Below are 20,737 nucleotides of genomic sequence, written 5' to 3'. Positions count from 1 at the left end.
CTTCACAGCCGCTCTTTCGTGCTGCAGTTTTGCCAAACGCCTCTGAATGCCGAGCCTAAGATAACATTTGGCAAATTTTGAAAGTTTCACTCAAGGCGTTAGCTGCTCAAAGACAAGACGGAGCAGGACAGCTCTCGCTCCATAGCACACTAATGAAGCTCAGTCACACACTCGCGGACAGACAATGAACTACACTGACACATGTGAATGCAGATGAACACACGTGAACAAATGCATAGCAAAAAGAGACACATGCAAGCACGCAGCATTAACAGCAGTGATAAATATCTTCCCACCATGTATGAGCTATGATTAAATCTACAGGACATAGCTGACATTTTTGTCTTTGAGACTTTATAATTACACAGTGAAAGTTTAATTATTTTTTTTTTTTATGGTAAGTAGTGGAGTAGTATTTCAAATGACTCAAGACATTAAGAAGGATTGTCTGCGGGCTCAGTGAACTCCTGAGTCTGTTTATTCCACATGTTTAAAAATAAAACTCCAGCCATTTCTTTTCACTACGTGTTTATTCTGTGGTATCTGAGCAAATGGACTAATGTGAAGTATGTGATGAAATGAGATGTCGAAATGACAGCTCGGCCTGTTGTCACACAGCTTAACACTCAAGAAGTTGTGGTCAGGGAGCCACACAGAGCAGTGTTTATCTGTCTGCAGGTGTGTGTTCGTGTGTGTGCATGAGTGTGTTTGTGTATGTGTATGCGTGTGTGTGAGATATAAAGTGCCCGCAGCCTGAAGTGTTTGTGTTTTGTTTGTGCATTTATATGTGTAAGTAAAGTTCATATATGTGTGTGCATCTGTGCGTAATTGTGTGTGTGTGTGTGTGTGTGTGTGTGTGTGCATGTATGTGTGTGTGGTGCTGCAGCTCCTTCTGGGCTGGCTTGTGTTTATCTTGGCCTGATACCAGACCTTCATCACTTCTCTGCTGATAGCTCCATTCCTCCATCCCTCTGTCCCTCCGGCTATTTACAAGTCTACCGCAGCCTGCCTTTCCCTGCGTGCCAACTTCCAGTCCTTGTTCTTCCAAGTCCCCTCCTCTCCTCTCCTCTCCTCTCCTCTACTCTCCTCTCCTCTCCTCTCCTTTCCTAGGTGTCCCATTTGCTTTCATTCCCTTTACCTCAGTTGTGATGCAGTGCTCTCCCTGGAAATTCCTTCCCTATCCCACTCTTCTTCTTCTTCTTCTTCTTCTTCTTCTTCTTCTTCTTCTTCTTCTTCTTCTTCTTCTCAGCCAAACAGACTGAACTGAGCCAAACTGAAGGGTAAATGCACATCCACCTCCTCCTTCTTTCTTTTGTATGGCAGACTGTTGCATCCTTTGAGAGACAAAAATGTTAGGAAGCATTCAGAAAGTTAAGATAATATCATTCCTTTATGTGGACTTCTAACAATATGACATGCTACCACACAGCTCTCATAGTTAGATAATTATGTTTTTATATTAGTCTCACTCTGTTCTCTTCCATTAAATCAAACAAGAGTAAAGAAACAATTTCCCAGTAGACATTTTTACTGAAGGTTCTGCTCTATGGCTCTGTAACAGTTAACCATTTTATTTTACAGCCGTGCTTTTCCTACTGTGACATGACAAAATGCCTTAAGTGGTCTTTTACTAGATTACTATATTATAATGTGCCCTAGTTGTAATTTGTAGTTTAGTGTGCTTTAGAAGTGGGGTTAACATGTTATTTGACTTCCCAGTCAAGTCCAAATCAAGTCTTCATAAGCGAATTGCAAGTCAAGAAATACTGTGTCTCTGAAGTGATGTGTATTTTGATTGTTTTACTGTGTTAATGGTGTTTTTTACACAACATGTCCCTTCAGTGCATCGACCTATTATCACAAATCAGGATCTGTCTCTATACAAGGTACACCTGACTTGTCTTATTTACTATTTTGGAAAGCGTTTGCATTCATGTCTTGAGTCAAATCAAGTCTTTCTGGCAGCCATGTCTCAACTGAGTCAAGTTTCAACTGGAGTCAGAGTCTGAACTCAGGTCTACGGCTGTGCTGAGCAGTGAGGAGCCCTTCAGTGTGACTCACAGCCACACTGGGGATGCGTTTGTACTTTTTCTTTAGATTTATAACTTACTGTCAAAAGGATGATAATTGGATCATTGCTCTCTGTCACTTTCTTTTAATATCATGTCATGACTCCTAATTTACTCAAATCTAACATGACTCAAAACCACCTCAGAGTCACTTTAACCTTGTCAACTCTTATCTTTCTGTATTACAGCATCAAGGTGAGGTCTACTGAAGGATATATCCATGCATACTGCATATACACTAGCACAGAGACCAGCTGACATACATTCACACACACACACGCACACACAAGCTTGTATGTACACACTGAACTCCAACCAGCAGTTAAAAACCTGTTAGTAGCCAGAGTTGACCTATTCCCATGCGCCGGGAAGCTGATGTCGCCCTAACGCTGCTGTGCCTGTGGTTTCTGCAAGGTATACTAAAGCATTCCTCGACCGTGCGCTCATCTAAACAGTGCTAGTTAAAAAGGACACACAGCGGCTCGGGCTACACAGTTGTGGCGGGGCTCCTCTGGGTGGCTCCTATCTGACAGAGGGCTCAGAGAGTTTTGGGTTTCCTACGCATGTCAAGGTAGGTTAGCTATTCCCAGTGTTGGGCCGATCTGAGGCCCTGGTGGGCTATCACTCACAGCGGGCCCTCCCGTCTCTCTCTCTGGATGCCTCTTTCCCTCCCTCCACGCCCTCCTCCCACCCACCACCTCGCCTACACTGACGCACAGGCTGTCTTCTGGCTGTCGACCCTGGTTTACATGTCAGCTTTTGCCCTTTTTTCCTCGTCTGTGTCTCTCAGACCTTACATCCCCTCTGTCTTGCTCCGTGTTTTCCACTCAGATCACAGCGTGTCAGAGTACGGTTCTCACTTGTCATCTTTAATTTGTCTCCAAACCTATCCTGCATTAGAGTAAACTCCTGTTGCTCTCTAATTGTCTGCAGTCCACAATAAGCCTGGGGAGAGCTGAATTTCATTGCCTTAGGTGTTGAGGCCATATTGAGTCATATTTTGTTTTTTGGAATACATATTTTGGAAGCATATCATGCTCACTGAGGCTGCAGCCCAAGCATATGTTATCAGAAAAAAATAATCGCAATGTATTTTGAACACATTTTTATCAAGTAAGCTGGATTTAAAGTTAGACAGAGAAATGCAGCTGAAATAAAGAAAACTTCACCTCGTCGCCTCCTCTTGATCCTCACTGCAGTGTCACTGCGTGGTAGCGAGAAAGAGACAGTCCAGTCCTCCCATCTCACTCGTCCACGCCTCAACACATAAATAATCACACCACTTCCAGGTTTACCTTGCCCGTTAGCGTTCTGCATTACACAAGCCGAGCTACAACACTGTTGCTTAATTGTGAATGCAGGCAGTTTGTGAGTCAAAACTAAAATAACTTTTTGCAAAAGAAAAATAAACTGACAGGGATTTTTCCTGAGAGGAAACCTTTAGTTTACTATATGACATGTTTCTTAATAGTGCTAAAGTGTTCAGTGTTCTTTAAATAAACAATGTGGAGTTTTGCATAGTGGGGCATGAAAGAATGCAGGAGTCTTGCTGCCCCTCGCACACATGTCAGCAATTTGGCTGCCTTGTGTATTTTGGATGTTGAAAAAAAAAAAGGAACATTTCAAAGTAAACGAAAGAAGGAAAGTCTTATCCGCCTGGCAGCTGCGCTCTGGACCAAATTGCTTTCAGCTGATGCGCTGCAGCTCAAACTTGCTTGGGTAATGTCAAGTGATGCATTGCAATACTGAGAAAACAACACAGACAAAAAATAAATAAGAAGGAAAAGAAATGCTGGAAAGTTCCAGTGCTTATTCAGGCAAAGCCCACAAACCCCCCAACAAGTAGACATGCTCACGAGCATTTTTCTTTGACTTCACACATTTTTCTTTTTCAATATAGTCTTCATTTAGTCATGTTGGGAATGAAACACGGCAGATGCTGCATCTGTGTAAAAGGGACCTTTTTTTTATAAAGTCACTTACAGAATGACATATAATGTCAAGGATAAATAGGATACATTTATTAGGATAAAGCAAGCATCTTTGAGAATATAATGAAACAGGAAGAAAAGAATGGAATTAAGATATGAATTATATTTTTTCGTTTCAGATTGATCAGATTGATCAGATTGATATGGTAAGAACAAATTTGTCTGCAGATCTGAAGTACATTCAATGAATAAATAAATAGAATTAAAAAAAATCAGGTCAAAACATGTTGGTTAAGCGAAGCTGAGAAAATCTCTCATCTACCTCACACACACACATTGTGTTGGACATAATGATGATGATAATATAATTTATTTCATACAATACATTGTGTAACTACATGCTGGCATCTGGAGCTACCTGACAAACATGCTGTGAATGCCAGTGCAAACAAACATGCAGGCAAACAGATGAAGGCGCAAATCAAGCTTTACACAAGATTTGTTTTTCCTTCAGCATGCAGGCGTGCTTCCACAAATACACAGAAATATTAAATCTTCCAGTACATCAATAAAACCTATAAATCACAAAACCGCAGGAAATATACAATACATTCATATATTTTTCCACATACACACACACACACACAGGCACACACACACACACACACACACACACACACATAGAATAAATAAAATTATGCTTCAAGGTTTTTTCTGCAAACCAGTGAATATAACTGAATTTTCCATGTTCTGGGGATTTTTCAGTGTGTGTGACATTTTCAGCAAGAATCATCTGTAGTCTGAAAAATGAAGCTGAAATTTTAACACATACAGAATTTTATTTACACCTGGAGGTCACGACATTTCCTCCACTGCACGACTGTCGTCAAACTCATTTGTAAATTTCCTTTTGATTTTTCACACATGCACATTTTTCATATTTAATAAAATGTCATGAACATTTTTTTTTCTCCTCTATAATGGTTTCTCTGTTTTTCCCAACCGCTGTGTTTCCCTAGTCAACAGTCCAGAGGTCCAACAAGCTGTTATGTAATTTGTTGAGTGCACCATTTAAGAGCTGCTGGGATGTGTGGATTTTAGAAGAAATCTGTGAACGCCAGAAATCAAAGCCTACGATACCAGCAGATAGTTTCCACTGTTCAAAGAGAAAATAAAGAAAAAGGGGAAAGAAACAGTTGATATTGTTGGAGAGTTATGTAAACAGATTTTTTTTTTTTTGAAAGATTGGTGATGTGAGCAATCCAAATGTAATCCTTTAACAAGGCTAGACAGACAACTTTTGTTTATCTGTTTCCTGTGCAACTCTTCAGTTACATGCTGAGCCGCCCACCAGACTTTTAATGCATCACTGTTGTATTTATAATGACAATAAACTACCCATTCCAGGTATAATGTTATTATAGTTTTAAGTAACACAATAAATCTCTCCATGTGTCATTCATAAGCTGAATAAACACTTAGACAAAGCTTTATAACAGACTCTAATGCAGCTTTAAGTAGATAAAGACTATAATGATAACTCATGTGGGGACCTGTAATTCGAGGCTGGTGTAAACACATAATTCATGACAATACAGTAAAACACAATTGTCATGATATGAGATATGTCCTCCTGGAAGATTTTTTTTAAATTGTTGAGAAATACTTTTCATAAATGTCGAATTGAAATGTCCTTTTAGCTGTGTTAGCCACATTATAGTGTGTTATAAACCATTTATTAAAAGTTTGTACAGGAAACTGCTCATAAATGATACGTCAAGTTCAAATGAAGTGTCAATTAACAATAATACTCAACAACTATTGTGGCATCAAAATCAAAAATTAAAATCTTCTGTAAAACAGACACACACACAAATCAACTTCATTGTTCTTTTTGTGAAAGGAAAGTGTAAAGACTTTTTGGCTCCCTTGCATGGCTAAGACTTTAACTTAATTCATTTTAGGAAAGTCTTTTATTTTATTTTATTGTTTTTAAGGTAGGGAGATTTCCTTTATTCAACAGATAAATAGTGGACAGACAGGTGATAGAGAGGAGAAAGAGAATGAGGGGAGAGAGTCTGGGACCACTGGGATTGAATGGTCTTGTACTCCGCGGCCACCACCCCAACCTAAACAATTTTGAACTTCATCATGCCTTTAAAAGGAAAATGCATCTTTTTCTCACTGTTGTTAATTTTAGACATGGAGAAATAACTCCACTGGTGCCTGGTTCATCTCAGTATTCTAGCTCTGACAAAATATTTCCCCATCAAGAGTCACCACCTGCACACCTTTGACTTTTTCAGCAAAAACAACATACTACTTTAAACTTGGCAAAAAAAAAAAAAAGTTCAGGAAACCTTGGTCCCGGCCAACTAATCCAACCAGAGTGGTGCGAGCTCTGTTGTGTGACAAGAACACAACAGGTTCACTTGCTCTCTCAGCCCCGGCTCTGTTTACATTCTGCTGGCAGAGGGATCTGGAAGTGTTTGGCTCGGCTCTGCACTCACTGGGAACTATCAGACAATTCACATTTTAAACTATTTTGATATCAGCTCTGTGGAGAGTTGCCGTTTCCCTGAGAACATGACTTGCCTCTGGGCTCAGGGGCCTGCTGCACCGCCAGAAGAATAAACAGAGGGAGGAGGAAAAGAGAGGCGGGGAAAGACATAGAGGGTGATGGGAAGAGAGAGAGAGAGAGAGAGTACAGCCAGTGTGTTCCTCAACTTCTACAGTAAAAATAAATAAGTTGAAAAGTATAATAATCTCTGCTGCTGACGCTCCTCAACATCTCTTGATTCTGAGGATGAATGCAGTGTAAACACACCATGTAGACAAAATCAGGGAGGAAGATCAGAGGCTGATTGTTGGGAAAAAAACACAGATATAGGCTGCAATAAATAGAAAAGTACAGAGACCATATTTTAGTAGATGAAAATTGTAATGTGTTTAGTGCAGTGCGCTCTGGGGTCGAGGTCGACGAGGTGAGGAGCCAGATCTCTTGTGTTGAGGTTAAAGGTGCTGGAGTTAGAGGGGAAACCTTCAGCCTGTGTTAATTAGGTGAGTAGTTAAGTTTCACCCTGACCATGCAGTGCCTGGAGCTGTGTGTGTGCGTGTGTGTGTGCGTGTGTGTGTGTGTGTGTGTGTGTGTGTGTTTGTGTGTGTTTGTGTGTGTACGTGCATGCGTGCACACGTGTATGTGTGTTTACATACAGGGGCTGGACAAAAATAATAATAGAAAAACTATAATAATAAAGTCAACAGTTCTGCAGTTTCAGTTCATAATGTTGATGCTCGAGCCGTGTCAGAGGTGTTAATCTGACTCAGTGATGAATAAGTGTCTTTCTTTCTTTGAATGAATGTGTCCTACTTCACGTGTTTATACTTGTGGCGATATGATATTTGGTGACTCAGGTGCTGGATTGTATTGCAGTGTGTGTGTGCATGTGTGTGTCAGCATTAGAAAGTCTTTATTTTACCTAAGAACTCGGGTTAAGAATGGTTTTGAAGAACTTGTACTTTGCCTGAGTATTTCCATTTTATCCTGCTTTATACTTTACCCCACTCTACATTTTTCATGCAAAATGAGCAAAATTTGATGCTTTATTATAGAATGAATCATAAAAATATATAAAGCAGTAATAATAATAATAATAATAATAATAATAATAGTGATGATGATGATGATGATAATAATAACAACAACAACAGCAACAACAACAACAACAATAATAATCATAATAACTTTTGCCTGTAAATATTTACCACTATTACTAAGTATTTTTACAGTGTGTTATTGTTACTTTTACTAAGTAAAGGATCCTAAATACAACATAACACAATAATATAATACATATAATATCATCAATAACCAACAGGAGCCATTGTTCATTATGTGTAGTGTTACTTTTAATAGCACATTATGCTTACAATATATAGTATCACTAATAACAATATTGAATACAGGACTTGTACTGTGGTATGGCTACTTTTCTTTTAAAAAGAATGTGAATACTTCAGCCACTGGTGTATATGTGTATGCCTTTGATTTGAGATGTGTTGTATATGATATGCATGTATGTAATTTAGATTTTTTATCCCTTTTATGAATTATGGACTCAGTGTCGGCAATAAATTTAACTGACACATTAAATAACTGACAAATTACTGAGTTTTTGAGACTTTCTCTCCTTTCAGCGTTGCATCATTTTCAAGTATTTTACTAACAAACCAGAAAGGATGGCTGTCTTAAATCGCCTTGTGTTGCCTTGAAAGCTGTATTAAAGCTGACACACACACTGCTAATTGCAAGTCAGCTGCATGACTCACCAGTGTAACTTCTTTCCCTTTAAATTGTGTTTTGCAGTAGTTGCTATAATTGCCTGTGACTGTCTTCACACACAAAAACCCCCAAACAATATGAGTTGTTGTGTTGTAAAATGTTATTTTGTCCATTGTTTTGGATGCATTTGTGCATTTCTGGGTGAGTGTACGTGCACATGTTGCTTAGGCTAGACTCTACAACAACCTTCTGACAAATCAACAGGCCCACCTTCTCCGCTTCAGGTTCGAATGGCCTATTAGCCAAATGTGTTTATTCAGTGTTTAGTCACTATTACCCTCAGTATGATCCCTGCACTAAAGGGCTAATGGCTGAAAATTTCCCCCAAGCCTGACTTCACCGTAAAATAATTGATCGCATGTGAGAGCAACTGGCACGCGTTTCCTCTTGTTTTCCTAAAGAGGTGATATCATGTGGTCAGGCTGCCTGTTCAATTCAATTCAGTTCCATTTTATTTATATAGCATCAAATCATAACTTATACTATCTTATGGCATTTTATAGAATACGATCAAGACCTTGAAATATTATGGAGAGAAACCCAACAATTGCACCATGAGTGGCACTTGTGGAGGGGAAACTTTCCCTTTTAACAAGAAGAAATGTCCAACAGAACCGGACTCAGGGTGGGTGGCCGTCTGCCTCGACCGGTTGGGTTAAGAAGAGAGAAATAGGGGAAAGAGGCCTGGAACAGCTGTATATACTGTTGTATTCAAAGCACTATCGGACTGGTTGTTATAATGGTAATAATAGTATGTTCGTCACCGAGATAGTGTGATTGCTTCCGGTGCTGAAAAAAGACGGATGCGAGGGCAGTGTGGTTCTCAGTGAGGCACTGTGGCATTAAATCACACATCAGATCATTTTGGCGTTATCGTTTAAAAAAAAAACAAAACACAAAACTGCTCCAAAGTTTCCAGGCTGTGTTTCAAATACTCTGTCATTACACTGGCAGGAAATTGTCCTTTATCTAAAACTAAAATAAGCAAGCAATAAGTTTTACCTCCAAAACACATCCTATGGAGATAAAATTTCAGCTGCAGGGATGTATTATTTTTTCCTGAAACAATACAGTAAACGCAGGGTTACGTGAGGTCTCTTTTTTAATGTTTTTTTTTCTGTTTTCTTTTTTCTGTCAGCAGTGTGAGATGAGAGATTCTCTCCCATTCGCCATTGAGACGAGATTGTCAAATATTTCTTCTTTCTTTTCAGTTCAACCCTCAACACTGGTGGTGAATACAAAGATTTAATAGAGACTGAAAAAAAAGAGTAGAAGTGATTTGCATCTTGAGAAAAAAAAAAACTGTTAGTCCATGTAAACATACATCAGCAGCATCAGCACAGAGAAGGTTGTGTGTGTATTTGTGGCGATCATTTTCTCTGTTTGATGTTGTGCATGAATTTGTGATTATTCATTGTGTCCATCCCATGTAACACTACACTATGTTTAGTGTGTGTTTGTCCAGTACGAGAAGGGGCATATGTAGGAGTGTGTATGCGCTATGTATGTGTGTATGTCTGCATGGGACTGTGTGTGTGTGTGTGTGTGTGTGTGTGTGTGTGTGTGTGTCCCCTATATGTTACATTTACCTAAACTGCTGCTCTCTCTTCTTCCTGCTTCATTTTGACAAATTTGCCTTTCCAGGAAGCCTCTGAGGTCAGCACAGCATCTGTTGCTACTTAGGCCCATGATGCAGTCATGACCACTCACGCACGCACGCACACACGCACACACACACACACGCGCATACATGCACACACATACATACATACACACCCACAAACACATGTACATGCATGGTGCAGGAGCGATTTTTGTATAAATTACTGAAGAACTGAGACCCAATCAGACATGAAGACGTGTTTAAAGTTCCCAAAGTGACTCTAAAGAGGAGTCCAGGTCTAGACCCTTTAGATTTAATAGGTAGGTTAAGAGGGTGTATGTGAAGGAAATGGATCATTATTTTAAGGGGTTCAAATAAGAGTTATGAAATAATTTTAGCATTATAGCTGTGAAAATAACAGCTCTGTTTTATGCGATAAAATAATGCAATATGAATGTTAAAAAGGTTCAGACTTTCAGAGGTTTTCTTAAAGTTTTTTTTTTTTTTGGAAGTCTCTCAAACAAATCTCTATGACCTCATGCTGTCTTATCTTCTTCATAGCATGTGTGCGTGTACAGGATGTGTGTGTTTCTTCTTTACGTATTAGATTACTGACATGCAGACAGTTGTTCATTTCTCAGAGCTCTGGCCAAACTGAGCAGCACACCTGGATACTTACGTTGGCAGCTTCAGTCTGGCCAAAGCCATCCACTGCATCAGCCCTTCACCCTCAAGTATTTAACTCTGTCAGTTTTCATTCCCTTTCATTCACGTCTCTTCGCCCAAAACCACATTCATGACCAAACAAGGCCTGATCCCATCACAGCGATTCTTCAGAATACCTCAGTGAAAGCCTCAGATACTTCAATGATACCACAGCAATGGGAGCAGAGAAGAAGAAGCCCATTCTGCTCGCATGGTTTCTGGAACGGGATCGAGGAGAGACTGAGCAGCGAGATGAGAGAAGCCAGACAAGATCTGTAAGGGAAAGGGGTTTCTGGTCCTGGTTTGGTCTGAAGCCACAGGAACTGGGCTTCACAGCCAAATCCCCGAGCAGAACCGACGTAACCTCAGCGGGTTAAACAGAACCCAGAACCGCAGATCGCAGACCTCTGTCTCGGTATGCAGAGGGGTCTGGATTCCAGTTTAAACCTCATGTTTGTTTTTTCACATTCATGCCATGAAGAAAAGGCACCGATTAAAATGTACATATTGTAATTGACTGATTTTACTTGATAATTCAAATACAAAACAGAATGAAATGCTCCATTTATCACGTGTGAATAAAGAAACAAAACCTCAATCTGAATCTATAGAGCTGTGTTGTGTTGACTAGCTGATGGTCAGGTTTAATGATAGCATGGACAAAGTATGTTAAAGCATGTTTACCTGTGTTCACATCACTTCAGATTGGAAAACTGTGTTATTTTGTATAGATTTTCACTTTGTTTTTTGCAGATATGAAACCAATGAGTGAGTTTCAGATGAACACGGAGCCAGGCTCGCTGCTTCCTCCTGTTTCCACTCCTTATGCTGAGCTATGACTTGCAATTTCTTCATGTAACTCCTGGTAAAAAAAAAACCAAAAAACTCTTGAAAAGTAAAGAAGCTCTGGCTGCTGCTGCACAGTTGAGATGTTAAGATGTTAAGATGCTGCCCTGCAGGGTGACGGACTCGCCGTGGCCTGCCGTGTTAACAGGACAGACGTGTTAGAGGAGCGTGGACCACCCCATCGCAGCTTCCCTCAACAAAACTCAAACAGATGTGTAATGAAGGCCAGTGTATGCATGAGGATGATGGCTGTGCATGCGTATGTGTGTGTATAATCATTCTCACCTGTGCTGCGGTGGGTGCTGATACAGCCCCCCGTGTGGAGGCAAATGGATGCAACCCAGCGATACCCTGCAAGCAGTTTCTGCCTGTCCCCCTTCTTTTGCCCCCCCACCCCCCAACCCCTTTTGTCTCTGTTCCTCACAGTCACATTTCTCCAGTTCTGACATCACCTCACCCTCCACTTTTCTTTTTGTCGTGTCCAACATTTTCGTTTTCTATTTGTGGTGTTTTAGGTTCTTTTCCCCCTCAAGGCTTACATGCAGAATTAATTTTCATATTCCCTTTCCATGATCCAACCCCCCTCCCCCACAATTTCCCCTCCACCTCCTCCTCCTCCCCATCATCCCCTCCTCATCCCTACCTTACAGCTGTTGTTTTGGATTAGTCAAATAGCTCCTGTCAGATCCAGTGATCCCTCTCCTTTGCCACCCACAGAGCTGCGCTGCACACTCCACTCACTCCCTGTCTGTCTCCCCCACTTCAGTCTCTCTCTCTCTCTCTCTCTCTCTCTTTCTCGCTTGTGCACGTGCATGCAAAACATATTGACGTTTCTGACAGGTGCGTGTCAAGGTGAGGGCGGGGCTGTGAGGTTGCTGTGGTTCCAGAGGGCTCCCCAGGCTTATTCTTTCTTTTCATGTCCAGGAAGGCGCGACGGTGCTGGTGTGCCACTCACACCTCTCAACAAAAAAAAAAAAAAAAAAAAGGTTTGTTGTTCTAAACTGGACAAGGAGCGTCATAAATTCCCAGCATTTTACTTCCCTGGAATTCACCTTTCTTTTCAACTGTTCCCCTCTTCTTCTTCTTGTGTCTGGAGAAGTCTTTTCACAGACAACTTTATTATTTTCCTTTTTTTTTTGGGGGGGGGGGGGGGGGGGGGGGGTGTTTGACAGCTGCAGGTTTGGTCATCCATGCTGGGTGAGACAGACTGACACTGAAAAGGGTTTTGACACGATGATGGCAAGAGTAATAGTGTTATTTCAGTCATTTGGAGAAACGGAGTTACTGTGTGTGTGTGTGTGTGTGTGTGTGTGACAGAAAGAGAGAGAGAGAGAGAGAGAGAGAGAGAGAGAGAGACCATTTTCTATAGCAAAATAAAGATATGCATCGAAGCAGAATTGGGAGAGGTGCTGTAATTTGACAGCAACATGTCAAATCTATGGTGTTGTTTCAGTGATTACAGAAATAGGTTTTAGTTTTGAGTTTCACTGATACAGTATAGGGGTGCAGTACAAAGACAACAAAGGAGTTACTGTTACTGTTATGAATAAGTGGCATAAATCTGTCTCTCAGGTTTTACATAGGCACACACAGCTCTTTAACAAGACTGCCACTGTCTGGCTCCCTTCCTCTAATGTCATCTTGCTGTTGGATGAACCTCGAACCTCTTCAGTCTGGAGCAAACATCAGACTGACCAACAGGTCTTCATCCCTAGAACCATGCTTTTAATGTCACTAACAAGTATACAACTACAGCTAGAAATATTTATTCAGATTCATTGTAGAAGCGTCCTTGGTATGAATGGATTTGAAATGAGCTCGTCAGAGATTAAAAGACACAATACACCTCTATCATGCACTATGCTCATAATTCAGTTAGATCCATAAACTTTTTAAAATGTGTTTGTCTCATTTGTGTGCAAGGCACATATGCTTTAATATATCGTTCTAATATCATAAAATTAAAAGCTGACCTGCTGGTCCACTGTCCTACTTCATACCCTGTTTTCAGATCACTTAGTGTATATTTCTTTTCCCCATTAAAACCTTGAATAAAAACAATATTCTCTTAATTAGACTACTGTCTGCTTTGTTTCAGGCTGCACATATCAAGCATGGTGGCGGTCAGCTCTTAATGACCATAATATGTATCAGTCACACACACGAATACACACACAGGCTGATGTGGTGGGTTTAATCAGCTAAATAGCTCCACGCCAATGAGCAGTGTTTCTAAGCAGTGAGCAGACACCATTATAAAGCCATCAGTCATACAAACTGGATGTGTGTGTGAGAGATTACAGAGCTGTGTGTAAATATAGATTGACATTCAAGGTTTTTTAATTTTTCTCTTTTTGATGGTCTTTAGATAAATCTCTATTACACCCATATAAGACCCATGTGCAGGTTTTCCCCCACAACCTCGTTTTGCTTTATTTCAAACTAACAGTGAAACTGAAACATTTCTAATTGAACCAGACACGTCGAGGACCCTGTCCAAGACCTTACACCAGTATCAGTAAAGATCTGAATTTATGGCAATAACATTTTGCCTCCTCCTCTTTGTCCTCTTCCTCTTTCACCTCGTCCCGGCCTCATCTGTCCATCCTGGTGTTTTCTCTCCATCAGCCCCCGCTGCCCTGTGTTCTCCTCCAGCTGAGGACAAGATCCAACCTCCTCCTCCACTCGCAGGCTTCCTCTGTAAGACAATGGCAGGGCAAAGGAGCTGTGTGTGGGTGTGTGTGTATGTGTGTGTGTACATGGATTGTAAGCTATTAGTAGCATTTGTATATGTATTATTTCCATGTTTTTGTATCGGTGCATGTTTGTGGCTTTTGTGCGTAGTTATGTGTATTTTTGTTTATAAAATTGTAAATTATCGTTTGTGTGTGTCTGTGTGTGTGCATGGATTGTAAGCTAGTAGTAGCATCTGTGCATGTATTATTTCCATTTTGTTTTTGTATCTGTGCATGTTTGTGGGTTTTGTGCTCAGTTATGTGTATTTTTGTTTAGAAAATTGTAAATTATTGTGCGTGTGTGTGTGTGTGTGTGTGAAAATGTAGATTTATGATGCGGGAAACAGCAGCTATGTCACTGTAAAACAATAGAAGATTCACAGCGCCGCTGCAAACACACACAGACACACACATATACACACACGTGCACTCTTTTGGCACTCACTTCTCTTGAGACCTCTTCGCATCGACCACAAGGAACTCCCTTCCTGCTGCAATGCTGGCAGAAACACACACACACACACACACACACACACACACAGACTGACACATCACCCTGGACCCACAAGTCATCAGGATAAAGCTCCAACATTTGTGCATCCTCTTTTCAAAGGTGAGGGTAAAAAAATTGAGTGACTAAATAAAGCACAGGGGAGACAGCAAAGTGAGGATACAGGAAATAAAAGTGAGAAGTCTTGTAGGTCCACGTACGAGCTGTCAAATTTATTTACGACATTTTGGCTGTGAGAAGGGAGAAAGAGAAAAGTGTCAGGTGGTGTGCTGCCCTCGTATATCAGCTCACTGTCCTTTCCTGCTTTGATAAACTATGTCATATTCAGCCATGTTGGAAATCACTACACTATTGTTGCAAAGAAAATGATAGATTTTCCAGTGTCTTGTGTTAACCTATAGCCTGTCGTCTGTGTGTAATCTTTACGAGACAATAGCCCTGAATACCAGCGTTCTCTCATAGAGGTATAATAATCTTTCTTTTCATGTAACCCTTCCCCCCCTCTGTGTCGATGGAAGCACTGAAGGCCCACTTCAGATGGACAAAGATGCCGCAGCCACCGTCCTCTCCCCCCTTTGAATGCAGACAGTCACCCTGACATAAAGCTGACATAAAATACATGAGATTAAGGTTGTTTCATTGAGGTTTTCCTCCAATTCTCTGTCACAATGCAGTAACAGTCAATCAGCTGCATAAAACAGCCTAAATATAGGGTTTAAGACTTGTTACACTACTACCCACAGCCGCGGCTTGTAATTGAAACTTTTCCATTCAGATTTTTTTTCTTTTTTCCAAATGCTTTGGCTGCTGAGGGGAGATTGGCAGCTCTGAGTGGCCAGCAGATGAAGCGGCTGGCACGCTAATGAATAGAACGCTGATTGCAGGATCCCCAAGATGCAAATTACTGTGCCTGCCACCCCTGACGACCGGCAATTACCGGGCCGCCACGGCGGACGCCTCGTGCATATTCATCTCACCCGCTGGGCATATTGATCAACAACTTACTTCAAGCTAGAAGCAGTGAAATGTATCATGTCGCTCAGTCAGTGCTAAAAAAAAAAAAAACACTGTCTTTTCCTGTTGTCAAAATTGACAGAGTAATATCTAGTAAGATGTGCGCTTTAACTATGCAAGGAGTATTTATTGTAATCAGGCTCAGGTATAGGCTAATTGCTAATATGTCACACTCAAGAAGAAGTGACAAAACATGTCATTCATTAGAAAATAGCCTTCATTCAAATATTGATTTCTGCTGGTACGTTACCTAATTAACTGCACTTAAAGTTCACTGCCCCCAGCAATGACATGCAACTTTAAGTTTTCTCGTATCTTGACAAATATGTCAGTTTTCATAGATTTATCTTGCATATCAACTGATTTACAGTGGACGACATCAGGACGAGGATTAAATGTAATGCAGTTTGTACTTTACACTTTACTCTTACACTTTTTAAAGACTAGTTCAGTTTTGTTTACTTTGAACATGCACTATTAGTCTTTTAAAGTCAGAATTATGTCATTATGATAATAGCTGTTCATTAGCGACTGTGTTAAAGTAACAAGCGGTGTTCCTGTTTTCATGCTGCTAACACACACCTTCACTCACCCTATTATTTCAGCTATGTATTTAACCCTCAGTGAGACAGCGGAAGTTTTCTTGTTTTAGTTTGTATTTTGTGTACACAAATGATATTTTGGAGAGCATACTTTTTATGGAGTCATTCCTGAGGAGACACACACACACACACACATGCACGCAGAGAGCGCGAGAGTGCAGACTTCAGAACATGGAATATGAATATGAAAGGGCTTCTTTCAACAACAACGGAAAAACAAGAGTGCTGCCAGCAGTTAATGGGACCAAATGAAGGAAAGCTGAGCAACATTGGATTTTGAGCTCTCTGCCTCAAAACAAACATCCAATGATCACATTAGTGACGGATCACAGGGCTGTATCATTATTGTGTTGGGTGTGTTGTCTGGTTTAGAGTCTCAACCTCAGTCTTTTTCACCTTTGAAAAAAAAAAATGAAATGACAAAAACCAGTTGACAAAAAGCAGTTGACCTGTTGTAGTTGATATTGTACATTACTGGTACAAATTTCCAAACAAACAAAATTAACAAATTAACAAAACCAGTTTACACACAGTGACCCTGAGGTAGTTGTCCTCTTTGGCTGGCTGGTGAGTAATCTTAAAAGTGGAGCTCCCCGTCTGAACCCTCTTACTGGGACTTCACAGGAAAACTTCAATTTAAATCGCTGCCGAGGTACCACTGAGCAAGGTACTAAACTTACGTAAGCGTTACAGTGGCTCAGCTGTCAACAGAACAGCAGTTGCACCACTAAGCAGCTCCCAAAGGTGCCGCCCTCCCTCCTTCTGCTGCTACTTCCCCAGGCTGCGAACAGGATAAGAGTGTGTTCATAGCCAAGTTTCCCCTCTTTACACACACACACACACATACACACGCACACACACATCTTTTCCTTTCAACTTTTCATACACTCACCAGCTATGCATATAGATCGGTATCTTAAATATTACCAACCCTTCTGATAATAATCTGCACACACACACACACACACTGAGTTGTCTGATGTGATTCTGTCACACAAAAGCAACCTGCACTCAGGCGGGGGGGGGGGGGGGGGGGGGTCCCAAATGGAGGAGGAAAAAAAGAAACTGATATTTAAAGCAAGAGAAAAGAAAGAGCACATGCAGGTGCTGACCTCCAGAGCTGCTCACATATGTCGTTATCTGTGTGTAATTTCTCTGCTGCAGATTCTTATCTTCTTATCAGAGAACGGCTGGTGGACTGAAGTCCGCCCATCAAACACTGACTTGGGGCCCAAATTACATCAATCAGGGTCTGGAGTGGGACGGCAGTTTGAGTTCCTTAAATTGGTGGAATAACGAATCTACTTCCCTTCATTACCTTAGATTTAAACTTTTGATGGGGAACTGTGAGAAGCAGAGCCAAGGCAATGAATAAATTGTAGAAATATTGAGTTGAAAAATACAAAAACCTCTGTGTGAGACTTTTCTAAAATTAGATGTGATCACTTTACTTATTTCTAAAAAAAAGTAAGTGATTGTTAACAACAGATTGCTTTATGCGTAACGGATGCAAATGGATCTTCCAGAGTTCATCACACTTCACGTCTGACTCCCTCTTTTCATCTCCCTTTGTCATCATTTGCCACAAGTGTTGGGATATAATATCATACTTCTATGGTCTGCAGTGATCAGATTCAGAAATTCTTAGCTAAGTGTAGATAATTGCACGCAGCACATACAAGAGTGGAGTAGAATAAATCTTTAATGTCCCTGGGGGGCAATTTGGCCTCCAGACAGCAGTCAATGATACAACAGAAAAAGCATTAGCAATGGATAAAAACAGCAAACAGTACACAGGTTATCACTGTTACCATCACTTGACTAGTATAGACCTTTCTGACAGCAGACAGTTTGACTTAGGAAAAGCACTAATAACAGTGGAGTCAGCAGGGACAATACCAGGACCCTGAAAGTGAAGCAGCTAAATGGAATTCAACCATCATTCATTTTATTAATTCATACCTGAGGTTTTCCTACACTGACATATCAGCATGTCTTCTGGGTCCTCACAGCCTCAGGAGGTCTGCAACATTGATGGACCCTTTCTGAGTCATCTGAGTCTGAGACAGCAGTTCTTCACATCTGTGGATTTGATTTTTGATCGTGCTGAGATCAAATGACAGGTGTGTTGATGGGAATGATTAGTTATAGAAGTTATTTATAGAGGATACGGCATTCTGCTGTCTATGAATGATGGATGAAAAAAAAAAACATCATCTGATTACCTGAAAACAGGTCTGTCTGTCTGTCTGTCTGTCTGTCTGTCTGTCTGTCTATCTGCCAGTGTGAACACTTGTGAGTCCTGCCAGCAGCAGAATTGTAACAGGAAGTAATCACTTCAGGAGCAAAATGACTATTTAGAGGCATCAGCTTGATGTCATCTCCCTCTTTACAGCACTTAACCTGACACCACTGACAAGGCAGCTTATAAAATTACACAGTGGATTAGCTGTTTTAAATGCTTTTACTTCAGCTACGGCTGTCACATTTATGTGTTTGTGCTTTGTTAAGACCTTGTTGCTGCTTCCTACTGCATCATGTTGCGTCATCGACTTGCAGTACAGTATATCCCTGCAAAGTGACAAAAAGATTTTGTGTTTGGTCCCGAGCTGTCGTGCTGATTTTAGTGTGAATGTCACGTTCACACTCATTTTTCAGCACCCGAGTAAACCATCTGTCTTTGTGGTTTATTATTTTTCCTGGCTGTGAAAGCGTTGACCCAACGTGGACGTTGTCAGTTACACAACGTCAGCGTGGTTCTTCTCTGTGTGTGCATTTTGCTGCTATGGTCACATGATCACTTGTGACAGGGGTCATCAGGGGTCAAGTGGGGTCATGAGTAGTATCCTGACATCCTGCCAGTCTAATCACCTGTTTATTTTTTTAACAACCAAACTCTGAGCCAAACTGACCGCAGGACTGAGAGTGAGGAGAAAGAAAAAGTGAGAAAGTGAAAGTAAGAGGAAAGGTTGACGAAGGTTCAGCTTGACTGGGACTGATGGGGCACGTATCTCATATTTAGCAGTACTTTTAGTACAATGTGCACAGCAGGCTTTGCTTACTACTAAGGTTACATGTGTCCTTTTTGTTAAGTGATTACAAAACTTTTCATACCAAATATGCTATGAACTGGATGTGGATTTGAAATGTGTACAAAATGATCAAGAACATTTCCATCTGATTTATTGGTGCAGCAATTAAAAAAAAAAAAGAAAAAAGTTTTGAATATTTCACTCAGAATAAACATGCTTTATGAAAAAGTCTCACAGATTTGAACTAATACCATAAGAAAAAGTAAATTTAGACATTCAGGTAGAATAACAAGGAAAGGGTATAACAAGCTCTACAGTAGCTCAGCTTGTTGCTGCCCTCTTTTGGAAAATACAGGTGCCAGTTTAACTGTACACTTAACTTGTGTTTACCACTCTTCACCACACAGTGGAGACAGATTATAGCTGTGACACTGGAGAGCTCTGACTAGTGAAGGATGGGGTCTAACTGTAATATGCACCAAGACAACAGCAACATTTTTAAACTACTGTAGATGGAATATAATTGTAATCATCAAATATAACCAAAAATGTTTTTTTTAAATATCTTATTAAGCACTATATGTCCCACTTTAAGACTACATTTCCATTTTTAGGTAAGATTATGTAATTTTACTACATAATTTTCAAACATCAGATCATCATTTTCCCTTAAATTATATACAGTTTAGAGTAAGGGTTAGAACCTTAAAACTCATTTTAGTGGTTTGTTCCTTGTTAATTTAATTCCTATAGCTTTGTTTTTATTGTTTGTTTCCTATGAAACACGTTGTGGTTTTGAGAAGTAATACACAAAAATGTTATTGTTATTAATTATAAAATATAAGAGGTTCATATAAGGTTCACTGCTTAGGTCAAAGTAACATCAACTAGGACAGCAGAAGTCCAAAAGCACTAAATACTTTTCAATACTCTTACTCTTTAGGCTGATGTGTTTAAACAAACAAGCCTTTGTCAGAGCACCACAGGAGTGATGTCACTCTTTTGATGTCATATGATCATTGCATTCAACTGTTTATTAAAAAATGCCCCTCATAGACCCTGGGGTATGATCGATATGGTGGTGCTCTGAAAAACCAAATGGTCATGTGCCTCAGTTTACAGCCTCTTGTAAACATAAAAACACAGAAACTCTGCAGGGAACAGCAGTGACCAGTTTATCAGTGAGTCTGGAGTAAACCAAAAGATAAAAATCAAAAAAGAATAAATAAATAAAAGAAAATTAACTAATATAATAATAATAATAATAATAATAATAATAATAATAATAATAATAATAATAATAATAATAATAATAATGACAATGATAATAATAATAATAATAATAAT

This window comes from Trachinotus anak, unplaced genomic scaffold (genome assembly GCF_046630095.1).
Source record: "Trachinotus anak isolate AG129_WGS33_773 ecotype Australia unplaced genomic scaffold, CSIRO_AGI_Tana_v1 ptg000028l, whole genome shotgun sequence".
NCBI classification, from domain to species: domain Eukaryota; kingdom Metazoa; phylum Chordata; class Actinopteri; order Carangiformes; family Carangidae; genus Trachinotus; species Trachinotus anak.
Note: the sequence above shows the minus strand (reverse complement) of the source record.